Consider the following 16,099-nt stretch of genomic DNA (forward strand, 5'->3'; position numbering starts at 1 on the left):
TTTCCTGCCCTTTATTTAATGTTTCTAAATGGATCGGACATAATTTCCTGAGCTCCAGTGTGAACAAAGTTGACACTGCATTAACTAGTCCTATCAGCTCTAGCTAGGGGCCTTAAACATTTATAATCTTGATCTTAGCCCTCATTGTATTAAATTAGCATCTGTGATTGGCAACCTGAGATCACTGTTGCATTTTGGCTGTTCTTTGAATCCCAGTGTAAATCTATCATTAGAGCTCACGGATTTCAGGCTTTTGATGCAGGGACAAGAACACACAAAAGCTTCTAACGACTACTGGAAAAGTGAAACGGTGGCTCCCGGCCACGGCTCTTTTGCATTTCTGCCACGGTAATGTGTTCCACATTGATCTTTCAGTTCTTACGCTCTGAGGGTTATGTGCAGCGCTCCAAAAAGAACATCTTGCTCTTCAACTCTTAGTTATCAGCGTTTTAGACTGTATGCAAGTATTCTGGGGAAAATCTTCTATAGTTATGGAGCACCCAAACATCATAAGGAGTCGTTCAGATGTTTTTCTTTCACAAACCTCTTCCGTGTTATGTTCACTCTATGTGTTTTTCCATTTTCCACCATAGGGATATTCTTTGAGCCCATTAAAAAAGTTTTAGTATCTGGTCTCTTGAAAAACATGCAACTAGAGTTTTACTAAAAAGGAACATTATAATTAGGTTGCCATATAAACTGAGCTAAACCACCCAATACCCTTTTGAAACAAGACAGCATTGTTGTTATAATAATATTTTCATGGATCCATAAATAAAGGTAGATGGGCTACATTGCACATGCTACCACCCATCTGATATTTTCCCAGACAGTCTGGAGTCCAATGACCTGGTCTGGTGCCTGAGACTTGGGGAAGTCTGGAGTGGCCATGGTGGTAGCAGCCATGTTCAAATGTTATTTCTTTTTTTTGCCTTCACCTTCATTCTTCTTTCCTCCCATCTCCTCCAGATTTTTGAATGTTCTATTTAGCTTGGGAAACTAGATAGTGAGGGTACCACTGAAGTTATTCACATAATCCCTATTTTTTTCCATCACTAATTTGGAAAGCTTTCTGCAACACCTTAGCACTGCTATTCAGATGTCAAATGCATGCATAAAATAATTCCTATATTTGTATAGGCTGAAGAATCTCTAATTCCTCAAAACCTTGAAATTCTGTATCTCGGCAATTCAATTCACAAAGTAAAGCTAATAAACACCAACTCTGAGACAGACCCTGTGTTAAGTAGGTGCTGAAGAGATATAATAAACAAGATATAATTCCTCAACTTGTCTTTCTCAACAAACACATATGCAGTTTGTATGATGGTCTTTCAGATTTGTGGGATGGAAAAAGGAAAGGGGCAAGTTAATAGCTTAACATCCCAGAGCTTAACATACCAGCTTTAACTTCAAGAAAGAGTCAGCATTATTTGTGTTAGAATAAAAGGTAGAAAAACAGAACTGGAAAAGGCAGGTGGAAATCCTGAATTATCTGCATGAAAAGAAGCAGAGAGGACAAAAAAATAGATTTCATACCATGAGAAAGAAGCAGAGGGAAGAGAAAAAGTAGATAGGTGGGATGAGGGATGTTCAGAGGTGAACAAGAACAGTCTGGGGACACTTTGGGGATAGATTGTGTCACGCTTATAGAGACTGATAAATAATAATGATTTTTAAATCTGATGCTTCACATCATTCAATATAATCCTTCATCTGGAAAATTTAAGGGGTCACAGGAAAAAATTTAAAATTTTTGCAATAGTAAGATTTAATTTTTCTTGAATGCAATGCTGTGCTCACGGAAGGGCGAATTATACAGGATTAGTCCCTGGTTTCTGCAAGTTCATCTCTTTCCAAATTCATCTTCATCATTGTCTAATCAAAAACCTTCAGTGTCTTCTTTCAAAACTTCCTTGTCTGGCTTTCAAGTCCTTTTATGACACAGTTCCATAATCCTTGTTAAACAATACTTTAACAGGCATGGCCTCTATTATGTCAGCTAGCTCTCTTCCTTTCCTTCCCCTGCCTTCCCCCATACACAATTTCAGTCTCTCACCTACTATTTTTCATTTTTGCTAATTCTGTTCCTTTTATTTGAAAGTCTATTTCAATACTCTCTATGTTGCATTAAGGTTTCTAACAATTAGATCATTCTTTACACATCTATCTCTTTCTTGAACTTTAATTGCATCCCTGGTCAGCACAATTTATTCATCAATTTTTCTCTAATTGGTACAAGTTCATTAATCTTGTCTCTTCCAGAATTCTGCCATAATGTGGTATCTACATAGTGAACTGATGCACAAAAAGAAAGATAAGCAGCCCTTAATCAATGACTTTTTTAGAAAAGACTAGATAATGAGCTACATAGAAATTATTAAATGGATGAATTTTACCCCTCCACTTAAAAAGAATAAAGGATAGCTTAAAAAATGCCATAACTCACAATATGCTTTTGAGTAGGTTTTTTTTTTGCAGGTTCAATAGAATGGCAAACTAAACAAGATAATTCTCTTTCAGGGATTTAAAGGCTCCTGAATTCTCCCATGCTTATATCGTTTTCATGACAACATGACAACCATAGGTGGTAGTGATTATTAACTCAATTTGCCATCCAGATAAGCAAAGAAGAAAAAAAAAACCCAAAACTCACCCAAGATCAAATAGCTGATTATATATATATATATATATATATATATATATATATATATATATATTTGGGAATTAATGCAAGTCTGTTATTTAATACTTCCATATTCTTGCTTCTACCTGTGGCAGGCAGAACATTGCCCCTCCGAAGATGCCTATGCCCTCATTTCCAGTATATGGAATATGTTATCATACATGACAAAGCAAAATTAAGATAGCAGATGAAATTAAATTCACTAATTCACTAAATTGAAAGTAGGGGATTACCTTGGATTATCAAGGCAGGCCCAATCTAATCACAAGGGTCCTTAAATGTGGAAGTGACAGAGTCAGTGTAAAAGACATACAACCTGAGAAAGATTCTTCTGGTCATTTTTGGTTGTAAAGATGGAAGGGGCCATGGGGAAAGGAATGTGGGCAGCCTCTGGAAGCTAGAAAAATCAGGGATTTTCCTCTAGAGTCTTTAGAAATTACACTGCCTTGCAAAACCTTGATTTTTACCCCCAATAAGATCCATTTTGGGCTTCTGATATCCAGAAATGTTTAATTTTTGTTGTTTGAAGTTATGAAATTTGTGATTATCTGTTAAAGCAGCAATAGGATATACTACCCAAAGTAAGAATTAAAATACTGAAATCTTTTAAGAATTGTTCATTAATCATGGAGATATATGATCTTGATCCCAAAAGATTTGGCAGGTACTTTAATCAAAGGGAACTTATATTTAGATGTTTATTGTTTCTCTTGAAAAGAAATTTGTCTTATGTCAAGGAATACTTCACTTCTTCAAGAATATTAGATGACACAGACAAAGTAAAAATACCATCCTGAGTCAATGAGGACATTTAAAATATCTACTATAGATTCATATGAATTAACTTGTTTTTATTCAACAATATCAATTTCTAAGTTTAGTAGTCTCTATTAATTAATCATAGGATTGTCTTTTAATGCAATACTCATTGTCTTCCAGAGTCACCAACTTATAGCTAATACGATAGGGGAAGACATATAAATGTATATGAACAGATTCTCCGGGTTATACAGTTAATTACATAGACCAAACTAAAGGCCTCCTAGTATAACCCAAATTATAACATCTATATAGTGACCCTAAACCATTTAATTTATTAATTTAACCAATACTCATTGAATACTTTCTCTGGGCCAGACACTATTCTGGATGGTTGGGATTTATCAGATATTCTCTACATTTTCCTAGAAAAGTTGATTTGTTTTTCCTTGAGAATTTAAAAAATGGCCTTGTTGAAAATTTAACTTCTAACTCACACTGTATTCCAGGCTCCATAATCCTGACAGTCCTAATATTCTACTTGCTAAATTGAATGTCTGGCACAGTTATTAAGAAAATGGGTTGTAGCACTGGACAAATTTAGGTCCTGGACACTGTCATCTAACAACTTGAACACTGGATAAGGTGTTAAAATGTTTACTTTTCTTTTCTGGGAATAAGAATCTTTATCCCATAGAAAGTTTGGAAGTTGTAAGTACAATTAAAACTTTATGCATCTACATTTGTCACTGTACTTAGTATATATCAAGTATTCTATATATGTTGCTATTATACCTGTTTTTTTGTTATTTGCCTTCCACTATAGGTCTTAGAAACAAAAGACACATAGATAATTCTGCCATGATATTTACCTTGCTGACTTGGTTAGCTTATCTGCAAACCTTCCAATTGGTTTTCAATTAGTCTTACTAGTTGGTTTGTTTTTTCTTTACATCTAAGTAGCATGATCAGCCGAAACTGGTTTGGCTCAGTGGATAGTGTTGGCCTGCAGACTAAAAGGTACCAGGTTCGATTTCGGTCGAGGGCATGTACCTTGGTTGCGGGCACATCCCCAGTAGTGGTTGTGCAAGAGGCAGCTGATCAATGATTCTCTCTCATCATGTTTCTAACTCTCTATCCCTCTCTCTTCCTCTCTGTAAAATATCAATAAAATATATTTTTTTAAAAAATAAGTAGCATGATCATTCCATTTACTGAAAAGAGTATCTACCAGCAAAGATGGGTGGGGTGGGGAAAATATACCTCCTTGCAGGCCTCTGTTTATAGTCATTTCAAACAAAGATTCTTCATGGTAACATCTAACCTTGCCTTAGTTAAGACAGGACATTCACAAATACAGGTAGAGAGCACCAGTTTTGCAACAAACCCAATATAGAATAGGACTTCAACAGCCAGGTCATTTTTTATAGTTAAAAAGAAAAGCTGCAGCAATTTTAGGAAGAATTTTCTGAGATAAACTTTCTAAGCATCTAGAAAGATTAAAAATTTAGAAAATTTAAGTATCTAATACCTAAAGGTTATTAATTAATGTAATTCATAAAAGAATACATTAGTATAATTATGTATCTGACATGTAAGTCAACTTTTCCTTCCTTCCTCCCTTCCTCTCCCCTTCCTCCCTTCCTTCCTTGCTTCCTTTCTCCTTACCTCCCTCCCTCCGTCTGTCCGTCCGTCCGTCCCTCCCTCTTTCTCCCTTTCTCTCTCTCTTTCTCCCTACCATCTCCATGATTATTCCTACTGATCTTAAAAGCATATGTTTTGTGACATGGAAATATTCCAGTTTTGTTTCCACATACATACTTTTTACTGAGCAAATAATTATTAGAAGCACTTCATTTTCATTGGCAGGTTTAAGGAGACTTCTTTTTCCACATTTAAAAAATTAGCTACAGGAATATATACACATTCATCATGCTTTGGCTGGGATAATAGCTCCCCATTGGATCCAATAAAGAGCTTCTAATGTGTATTTGATCAATAAACAATTAAATTGTGATCTGAAAGTCAGAAAAAAATACAGTCCGAATCCAAGAGTGTCTCTCTGACTTAGAACCCACCATTTAGCCTTGAGGCACACACTTCCCAGCTAAAGCAGGTACTTTGCACACAAGCCACACCTGACTGTTGATCTGAGCAACTCTGAGCTCCATTCCCAGTTGACAAAGTACACCTGCAGTGATTCAGCCTTTCAACACATCTCCTGACACTAACCAGGTAGGGAAAGTGGTGGGGAAGGAGGTGAGCCTCCAGTCCCATGAGTACACCTCCACCTTAACAACACATGAATGATTTAACACAAATCCACCCAGCGTTCTGGAGTAAATCATTTCCATCTCCCACATACACTGAAGACATGGATATTTCCAAACAAAAAGTCGCTGAGTAAAATGTAAAAGATTGACCAAAAAGTGTTTTCATTCAAAGTCAAAGCATTCTCCCCCATCCCCTTCTGCCTTCTGTAAATAAAGGAGACTTTATATTTGTACTCTCCAACAGAACCTTCTGCAATGACGGAAATGTTCCATATTTGAGTTGTTAACTACAGTAGCCACTAGCCATGTGTGACTGAAGAGCTAAATTTTAATTCATTTAAAAGTAAGGAGTCTTGTTGATAGTGGAACTACCTTAGAAAGCATAGCTCTAGATAGTTAAGAGAACATTTCACAATTTGAAATTCAGTATTAATGAGAATTAGCCAAATAAACATTTTGGCAAAATAGGATAGCTCAGCTGGCATAGCTAAGTGGTTATTAGAGTATCAGACTGGGCACCAGAGATTCTTGGGTTTGATTCCAGGCCAAAGACACATACCCGGGTTGTAGATTCTATCTCTTCCTGCACCCTCCCATCTCCCAAATCCCCAGTCAGGGTGAGTGTGGGAAGCATCCAATCCATGTTTCTCTATCTCTCTCCTTCCCCCTCCCTTCTGTTCTTGCTAAAAATCAATGGGAAAAATATCCTCACTTCCAAGTGAGGATTAAAAATATGTGATAAAAAGTTGATATTAGATAACAGAGGGGCAAAATAATTACTTTAGCTATAATTTTCAGTGCAGTTCTGATGTCTATGTGTTTCTAAGGTACAAACTATTTCTCCGGCAATTATAAATACTTTGTTCTGGTCAATTGACTATTTTTAAGTCGCCAGAAATGACTACATACCATGGGTTTCCAGTTTTAAATGATGCTTCCCCCAAAAATATACAGTTTTCACAAAAATACCCTCTGAGTCTAAAGTAAAACTAGCAAGAATCAAAATATCATTTACTTAACCATTTCAAAACGATGGGAATACGAATGGTTCTTCTCACAGTTCTATTCAAAGTAACACTCTATCAAAATTATGTACAAAGTTTCTCTTTCTTAATCCCTTCAAAAGAATACCCACAAAACAGCAAGAAGAAAGAAAAACACTCAGACTCCACCACCATGAAAACACGACCATTAGTAACTCAGCCTCAGAATATAAAGGTGGAAAGCATGGGTGTGGAGAGAGGGAGGGAGGGAAAAATGACACAGGATCCAACGAAGAACGAGTACCTCAACCCAATCTTCCTGTAAGGGGGGTTGGTGTGGGGGAGAGAGAGAGGACTCTCTGCAAAAACAGAATTTTGCTTATTTCCTCCTGAAGAATCCCAGAAAGTCTCGGGAATGAGAGGCCACATTGCTGAGATGAGGAGTGAAGGTTGAGAGGACAAAACGGAGGAGTTGTCTATATAAAAGCATCATAAATTACACTACCACGCGGCACAGTTAAGGATTTCTCACTCACCTTCCTGCACAATCAGAGGATTGTGCTCCAAACAGTGTTTCTCAAGCTGTCTCCTCAGGCCCCGGTCTGGAAACTTGTTGGGACTGCATTTTCTCTAGTCTCATCCACACGGACTGAATCAGAAGCGCTGGAGACTGAGGCCCAATTATCTGCGCACAGCGAACTTTCCAGGTGATTCTAATGTATACTAATGTTTGAAAGCCACGGCTCCTGGGTAATTGAACCAGAGCAATTCTGCCTCATTAGACCGGGTTATTTAAATTCAATATTGAAAACAAATAAAGTAAAAGTACTTACAGCTACAGGAAAGCAACTGCCACACAAGCCCTTCAGTCAGAAGACAGTGGGTGGGATACCCTTCTGATTAAATTAGTTATCTCAGAGAAAAATAACGGATTGAAAAGTTTCAGGCTTTTTAATTGCCTTCCAAGCCCATAGTGCTAACCAATTAGTTTTAAGTGTCCAATTTCAGACATGCACGGATAGTCAAGGATGGGAAGATATTTAAAGAAAGTCTATCACAAACACCAAAATAAACACAAAAGCCAGGTACTCAAGAGATGTAGATGATGTAGGGACCCAAAGAAAAACTCAAAGAACATATAATTCATAACCGTTAATAAAGGGGAAAGAAATTCTGTATCAAGGAAATAAGATCATGGTAAACAAAAGAAACAATTATAGAAAAAGAATTAATACTCAAAATCTAAAAATGTGATAGGTCAGATTAGTAATTCAGCAGAAGTTATTGAACATTAAATCAACTCTCTCAGAACAATAAAATAGAAAGTGGGCAACAGAAAATAAATTTAATTTAATTAAAAGATCCTTCCAGGAGATCCAATAGCCAACAAATAGGAGCTCAAATAAGAGTAGAAAATTGGGGTGATGGAAGAAGAAACTTTCAAAAACAATAATATAAAAACCTTTATTGAAACTAAAGGATATAAACCATACTGAACATGATGCCTAATAAAAGGGGGGGGGGGAAATTATCATAAAGTCTTAGACTATTAGAAAAATTTTTAAAGAAATTCTAAACATTTCCTGGGACAAAAACCAATTTGTTTCATAAAATAGGCAAACAGATTAACATCTATTCCCCGTAAGAGTAACATTGGAAATTAAAATATAATGGAGTAATGTATTTAAAAGTCCAAATGAAATGAAGATCAATCTAATATGCTCTAGCCCACATGTGTCAAACACAAGGCCCGCGGGCCAAATCCGTCCCGCCAGGCCTTGCAATGTGGCCCGCACCGCGCTGTCATCACTGCACTACACTGCCTTTCCATCACAATGACAGTTTATGACTGTTCAGTAAACCATTAGGCCCGCGATTTAGGCTGGATTTTAGATTTTGGCCCCTTCTCTGATTGAGTTCGACACCCCTACCCAGTCAGTCCATCAAACAAGAATATAAAAATGGCAATTCCAAATATGCAAATGGCAAATTTTTTTCTGCCATGTAAACTTTCTTGGGAAGCATTGGAGAACTTATCCCGCTGAAATAAGGGGGTTATCCAGGAAAGAGAGGACAATAAGGTCCAGGAAACAGTCACCCCAATGCAAGACAGTGGACAAGTTGATTCCCAAGATAACATCAGGAGTTAAGTCCAATGGAGTGACTGTGCTGCAGGCCTAGAGTACAAGCACTTCATATTATGGGGAAAGTTTCAAGGATAGAAATCAAGATAAGTTTCTCCAAGACAACCCTGCAGGATGGTGTCCGAGAGGAAGTTGACATCCTGCAGAATAGGACCATGGCTACTTACAGGTAGCCATTTTTTACCTCATAAAAAATTGGCTATGACCAAGTACTAGCCAAGTAGCTTACAGAAATGGCAGGTGGTAGCTAAAAAAAACCTGGCCCATCATATCATATAACTATAATCTCAAGGCTTTGACCATCGCACCTGATTAAAGTAGAAAAGGGATACTTTTCTTCTAAGTACAATAATTCAAAGGCCAGTTTTCCTCTCCAGAAGCCTGACATCTGGCCCAGATCCTGGTGCACTTCCTCAGAAGGCAATGGCCAACAAGAGAGCCATAGGCTGCTTCTGCTCCTGACTCTAAGTTTTCTCCCAATAAACACTGCTCCTGACATGGCGTGTAGTCGGGTCATTCTCAATTATTTATTCACAACTGGGACTGAGAAAATCTATTTCCAAGAAACACAATAAAGAACATATAAAATGTGAAAATTTGTACTGACAGGCATTTAACAGATCTATTGAAGTACACAGAGAGATTTTTGTCTGATGTTAAAAGAGCTTAAAAAATAAAAGAAGTATTTATTAATTCCATTTAAAATAAAATGTGCAATTGCAATTATAGTATTCTACTTGGCTTGATATTGGATACTACTTACCATACATGCATTGACCATGTATTAAGGCAAATATTTTTATAATAAGAGGATGAGATAGATTTGGAAAGAGTGTTGTTATAAGCAGGGTAAAATCTTCATAACAGTAAGAGGGAAATTATTAATTACTAAAATTGATGAATCAAGAAATGTTATAGATATTATTTAGAAAGATGGAGGCCAAAACCAAAGAAATAATTCAAAGAGTTGAAAAATATTGAACAGAGGAGTTAAATGAGATGGGAGGGAAGGAGGCAGTAAATATTGATTTGTATTAAAAGCCTTTGGGCCAAAACCGGTTTGGCTCAATGGATAGAGCGTCAGCCTGCGGACTGAAAGGTTTGATTCCAGTCAAGGGTATGTACATTGGTTGCGGGGTGTGCAAGAGGCAGCTGATCGATGATTCTCATCGAAGTTTCTAACTCTCTATCCCTCTCTCTTCTTCTCTGTAAAAAAATCAATAAAATATATATATTTTTAAAAGCCTTTGGCATTATGTGAGTTTAAAAATTTTTTGTATGTCACACTTCACAAAAATATTAAAAGAATTGAAAAATAAATATATAACATTTTATTAATGCAAATAGAACTTCTTCTAAGAGATAGTTGGTAAATATGTTGCTTTAGAGAACTTGGAAATACTCAGATTTTATGAACATTATATACTCCGACATATCAGTTTTCTATTGCTGCAAAACAAAAAAATTTTGACTTAAAACAACATCAACAAAATAGCTATATTTATTTTGCTCATTACTCTGTAATTTGGGCAGGGCTCAATAAAATAATCTTGTTTTTGCAAGCTGGGAAGGCATGACTGCAGGCTTGCCTTTCTATGGACTGCAAGGGCTTCAGCAAAGCATTGTTGTATCCAAGAATGAGCATCTCACGAAAGCATAGCCTAATATAAGATTTTCCCTAATGTGTTATTTTATTTGTATAAAAACCTACATAAAAACCAAATGTATATAATTATTGAAATGAATCTATTGAAAAGAACAAAATTACATGGAATTATATATTAGATAACTCGGTAAGTAAGGCTGTCCCACTTAGCAAATAAAGACACAGTTAAATTTGAATTTCAAATAAACATGAGTAATTTTTAGTATAAGAAATTCTTGTAACATTTGAGATATACTAAAATGTATTTACACTTTATCTGAAATTTAAATTCAGTTGGGCATCTAGCATTGTATTTGGCAATCCTACCAGTAAATCCAGGTTGTGCAGTCACAGTAAAACAAACCTATTAACAATGTACTCTGGGAATTACAAATTAAAAAAAAATACCAGAAGTAGAGGGCCAGGTGCATTTTGAATTGCTGTGAAACTGGCTGCATGTAGATTAGAATTAGGTTAGCCCAATCAAAGGACAGTTGTCTGAATCAATAACAAATATTTAAGGCAGATTTACCTATAAAGCAACAAACATACAGAAAATCAGTCCGTAGAACTTTTTTCTAATCCATAGGCAAAGAAATATGATCTAGGTTCATAAGACAACAGTTAACATCAAATGCAATTCCAGCTATGAAGATTATTTGCATTGTTTTCCAATATCTCTCTACTTTCTTCAGTAGCCTCAAACAGACTATTTGGATCATCAGACTATTTCTCTCTATAAGAAATAAATGATCATCATTGCCTAATTTATCTTCCTGACTCATAAAGTTGGATCAACACACCAACTGACAAAATTGGGAGGGGAAAATAGGCAGGTTAGAAATGTTGACTGGATGGACTTGAAATCAAACATAGCCAGATTTTCTGTCTTATAATCAGAAATTCTCCAGACTCAGGAAACTGTCTTATGTCTCTACATAAAATGAAGCAGTGAAAAATTTCAACAAACAGTAATTTACTGAATTTACTACATGACGGGAATATTAGGTGATTGGTTAAATAATGCAAGGCACAGAAAATTAATAAAAATCTCTGTAGGCCTGTTCATTGCAGAAATATGAGGGGCTGCTGCTCCATCACAAGAAGTCTTCTCAGTTGGTAAACCAGGTAATTTTATTGTGGTCATTGATAACCTGACAAACATCTGAGATCAGGTATGAGTCATAACCCTACATGAAAAAAGACAGCAGGTAGTTTCTTCTGAGGTACTGATGGCAGGTGTTAAGTCTTTTTTATTTTTATTTTTTTTAATATATTTTATTGATTTTTACAGAGAGGAAGGAAGAGAGATAGAGAGCTAGAAATGTCGATGAGAGAGAAACATCGACCAGCTGCCTCTTGCACACTCCCTACCAGGGATGTGCCCGCAACCAACGTACATGCCCCTGACTGGAATTGAACCCGGGACCTTTCAGTCCGCAGACTGACGCTCTACCACTGAGCCAAGCTGGTTTCGTTGCAGGTGTTAAGTCTTGCTGGAAATGTATTTAGTTCCTTTTGAATTAAAAATAACAATTACTTTCTAAAACAAGCAATTCAAGAAAAATAGTAGTGCTAAGTGATTGCATCTATGGTGAGACCTCAAGGAGAAAATAAATAAATAATAAACAAACAAACAAATAAATAAGGTTACTATGTCCTTGTGTCACTCAGTCTTTCAAACTTTGATCATGTGATGCTCAATAGCAACTATTCCTTCTGCAAAGGTCAATCTCTCCAATAGCCCAGGCCCAGCCAACCGTAAGGGAGTGATGGCGTTTAAATACTGCAATACACACTCAGTGGAAAATGAATAGAGATAAATGAGAGCTACTAAGTGGTAGAGAGACAAAGAAAGAAATCTTATAAATTTGTGAGCTCTTGACCTTACTTCAGTATTTTTCTCCAGGGTTGCACATAATGAATGTAGGGGGAAAAGAGAAAGAGCCCCGAAAGATTATGATTAGCTTTACCTGATTTAGAAGTACTGGAGAGCTACTGGCTCAGAAAACACTAGATTGAAAAAGTTGGGAGGCAGGGGAAGAGGAAGGAGAACCAGAATTGCAGATCTGGGGGAGTTTAACAAAGGGAAGATCAGAAAGGAGGGACAATTGGTAGGCTCTTTGGAATGAACCTTCCATGGAGATAGGGGGAGAGAATCTGCTGGATGTTTTCTCAGTGTCCTGCAGTGTATTACTCATTCGCCTTGTTTCAAGAGAGCTTTACACTTGTTATCAAAAGAAGTAAATTTATTCCATACAGATCTTTAGAAGAGGGCACAGAGAAAGTATTGCAGATAATAAAGTCAAATAATGGTGTCACTAAATCAAAGTTGTGGGAAATCAAGGCTCCTAACAAAATTTTTCATAATAAGTGTGAGATCCAATTAAATCAAAGGTAGAACGAAGCCAGAAAGACTATACATACATTTAAATGTGTTTGATGTATCCACATTCAACTGGAGAAGCTTACCTCTAATTAAAATTAGTATTTTGATTCTCCATGCTCCCATAATGCTTTACATAGAGCTCTTTATACACTTCGTGCATTCAATCTTACTTTATAATGAATCAGGGCATATTTGTTTTCCCTATTAAAATTGTAAACTTAATTTTGTTGAGGCTACATCATGTCCATCACAGTGCATCCATAATATAATATATGATATATTATATATATTGAACTGAGCGCAATTAGACCTATTCCTACCCTAAAGAAGCTTCTACTCTATTGGATAAATTCGGCCTTTTAGATTGTCCTCCATAAATGTTTATTGGATTAAATTAAATCTGCTTTTTAATTTTTAAAGCAGTGAAATGACTCCAAAGTACCAATGTGTCTTACCAAGAAGCAGAGTCTGAGATGGGAGCTATGGGCAAATATTTTTAAGTGGGAGTGTTCTCAGCAGCAACACGTAAGGAAGTGAGGAAAAGCTGGGTAGGTGGGGGATGAAACGAGGCAGAGAAGGTTATGGGAGAAGCCTAACTTACTAAGTCTGATCCCCAGAGGGAACGCTGGAGCAAGAAATGTGCTACAGAGGTCATCTTGGCCAGATGCAAGACAGCTTGATTTCTGTAGGCCCTGCAAGCTCCTAATAAAATTGATACGGCAGAGTTGGGGAGAGAGATTCTCAGCCTTGGCATTTTCATGAGACAGCTCTCGTCAACCAAGTGCAATCCTCTAAGGAAACATATAGGAATGAGCAAAGCAAGCCAAAAAAAATCATAAACAGAGAAAAGGAAAGTGTAAGGAAGGAATAAGGAGTTGTGGATTGGAAATAAACATAATTGCTGAGTCAAAGACAACTTTATCAATGATGAGGAAATTTGGAAGAGAAATATGTTATTGTTGTTATTTTGTTTTGTTTATCCCCATCCTCCAGTGGAAAGAGCATTGTTTCTAGGAAACAGCTTTGATAGTAAAGGTAGGTGAAATTTGTTGAGTATTTGGGGGCCAAAGGTAATATATGTGCTAATGGATGAAAGAGCTAATTGGCTTAGAGAAGGGGGTAGCACAGGAAACTGTATTTTAAACGTGTCCCTGTCTCCTAGATTAGGGGAGTCGAACTCAATCAGAAAAGGGGCCAAAATCTAAAATCCAGCCTAAATCGCGGGCCGAATGGTTTACTGAACAGTCATAAACTGTCATTGTGATGGAAACGCAGCGGAGTGCAGTGATGACAGCGCGGTGCGGGCCACATTGCAAGGCCTGGCGGGACGGATTTGGCCCGCGGGCCTTGTGTTTGACACATGTGTCCTAGATCTTCCACTAACTGCATAAAGGCAGGAAGTTTCCAAGATTGAAAAGCAGTGTTCTAGTAAGAGGCCTCAATTACTGAGGATTTAAGTATTTTCTCTCCTCATCTGCTCATTTCGGTATGACTAAAGGTGAAATGCAGCTCCCATCAGCAAGAGGCTTTGGAGGATTTCTCTTGTGTTTGCTTCTCTTTATGCTTTTTAATATCCATAGGGTTTGGGGTTTATTTAATGAAATTCTATTATAATTTACTAGAGTCATTCCAGATTCTCAGCACCTACAGCAGCCAAAAATCTTGTGTTTTTCTTCTGTTGTCCTATCATGAATTCTGGAACTGACATGATAAAAGGCAAAAAAGCAGAAAGGAAAATCTCTACCCATAGTTTTTAAAAAGTCAGTTACATAGGAACAGGATGAAACATTGATGCCTTGACTGAACCTTCTAGGGAAAAAAATATAAGGCCTGGGGCTTTCGACCACAAGTTCAATAAAAGCCATGAGCATAAAGCTACTGTTTTAAAGGCTAATGCAAATTTAGGCTGCAATGACAGAAATACCATTTCTATAGCAAGAGAAGTTATAACTTCAGGGTTTTCTGCCCTCCTGAGGCCACATCTGGCTTATTGTATTTTCAGGATGGAAGTGAATATTTAGGGGAGAAAGACCAGGATGGTGAGACATCTGGCAACTAAGTCAAATGACTATCCACTACAAGAAGTAGACATATTTGCCCAGAGGGGGGAATAAGAAAGAGGAGAAAATTAGAAAGAGACAGAATAGTTCTCAAATAATTTGAGGAGTTGCATTGGGAAAAATCAAGATTTGTTTTTATCTAATCTAGTATAAAATATCATCCTTCAGAATAAGGGGAAATCAGATAATGCTATAAAGAAGATTGAGGCTTATTATCAGAAAATATTGTTTTAACAATTATAAATGGCTAAAAATTGACTGGGCTAATTCAAACGTACTAAGTTTTCTGTTATTGGAGGTGTTCAAATAAAAGTTGAATGAATAGTATGGCTGGGAGATTTTCTAGAAGTTTTCTCTATTGGGCCAGAGGCTGGGCTCAGAATCTATAAGGACCCTTCCAGCAATAAGTTGCCATGATTTCAACTGAGAGAGAGATAAAAATTTAATAGTTGAGTATGTTTGGGATGAGAAGTTAGGATGAGAGCAAGATTAGTAAGAAAAATGGAGATTTCTGTTTATGTCTATAGAACTAGAAATGACATCAAAATGCAGATATAGAAATGACCTTTATTCCACAGCTACTGGTCTGCAGCTGTTCTCCTGGTGGCAGCTGTGGCATTCCTCTGTGGGAAAGAAATTGTTACACGATCAAACACCTCTTTCTTAGCAAAATGGAAAGTGGGCATATGTGTGACAAACATGAGGGGGAAAAAAAAAGAAAAAAGAAAAAAAAGAAATGACCTTTAGAGATCCATAGATTCCCCCCACTCCCATACTTGCCTTAAAATTCAGTGAAACTAGAGAAACAGTTGAACATACTGATATAATGCCATGCTTTGTTGTTTTTATCTAAATGGAACCAGTGGGACATGTTGTAGAAGAGATGTTTCACAGATGACTAAAGATGAAGCAACATAGATGACAACTCCATCTTCTTGGTGAGTTCACAAGATTAGCCAACTCCATCTTATTGGTGAGGAAAAAAAAACAGAAAGAAAAAAAAAACACAGACATTTCTATGGGATAATTAATACAAGTCACATTAAAAATGGAGTCCTTTAAATTGTCCAGTTTAAACAGAAAGAGGTGACGGAAAATTTTCTCTGTGCTGGAAGATTTAAAAAAAAGGAAAGAGTTTTTAAAAGAAAGGCTTCAATGTA

General features: G+C 36.7%; 1 non-coding gene across 1 annotated transcript; it reads left to right on the forward strand.

Moving 5' to 3' along the window:
* Positions 1-15,509: 15,509 nt before the first annotated feature.
* Positions 15,510-15,642, forward strand: LOC118718735. Its single transcript, XR_004987911.1, has one exon. It is a non-coding gene; the product is annotated as a small nucleolar RNA SNORA41 (small nucleolar RNA).
* The last annotated feature ends 457 nt before the right edge of the window (positions 15,643-16,099 follow it).

This window comes from Pipistrellus kuhlii, unplaced genomic scaffold (assembly GCF_014108245.1).
Source record: "Pipistrellus kuhlii isolate mPipKuh1 unplaced genomic scaffold, mPipKuh1.p scaffold_m20_p_14, whole genome shotgun sequence".
NCBI lineage: Eukaryota > Metazoa > Chordata > Mammalia > Chiroptera > Vespertilionidae > Pipistrellus > Pipistrellus kuhlii.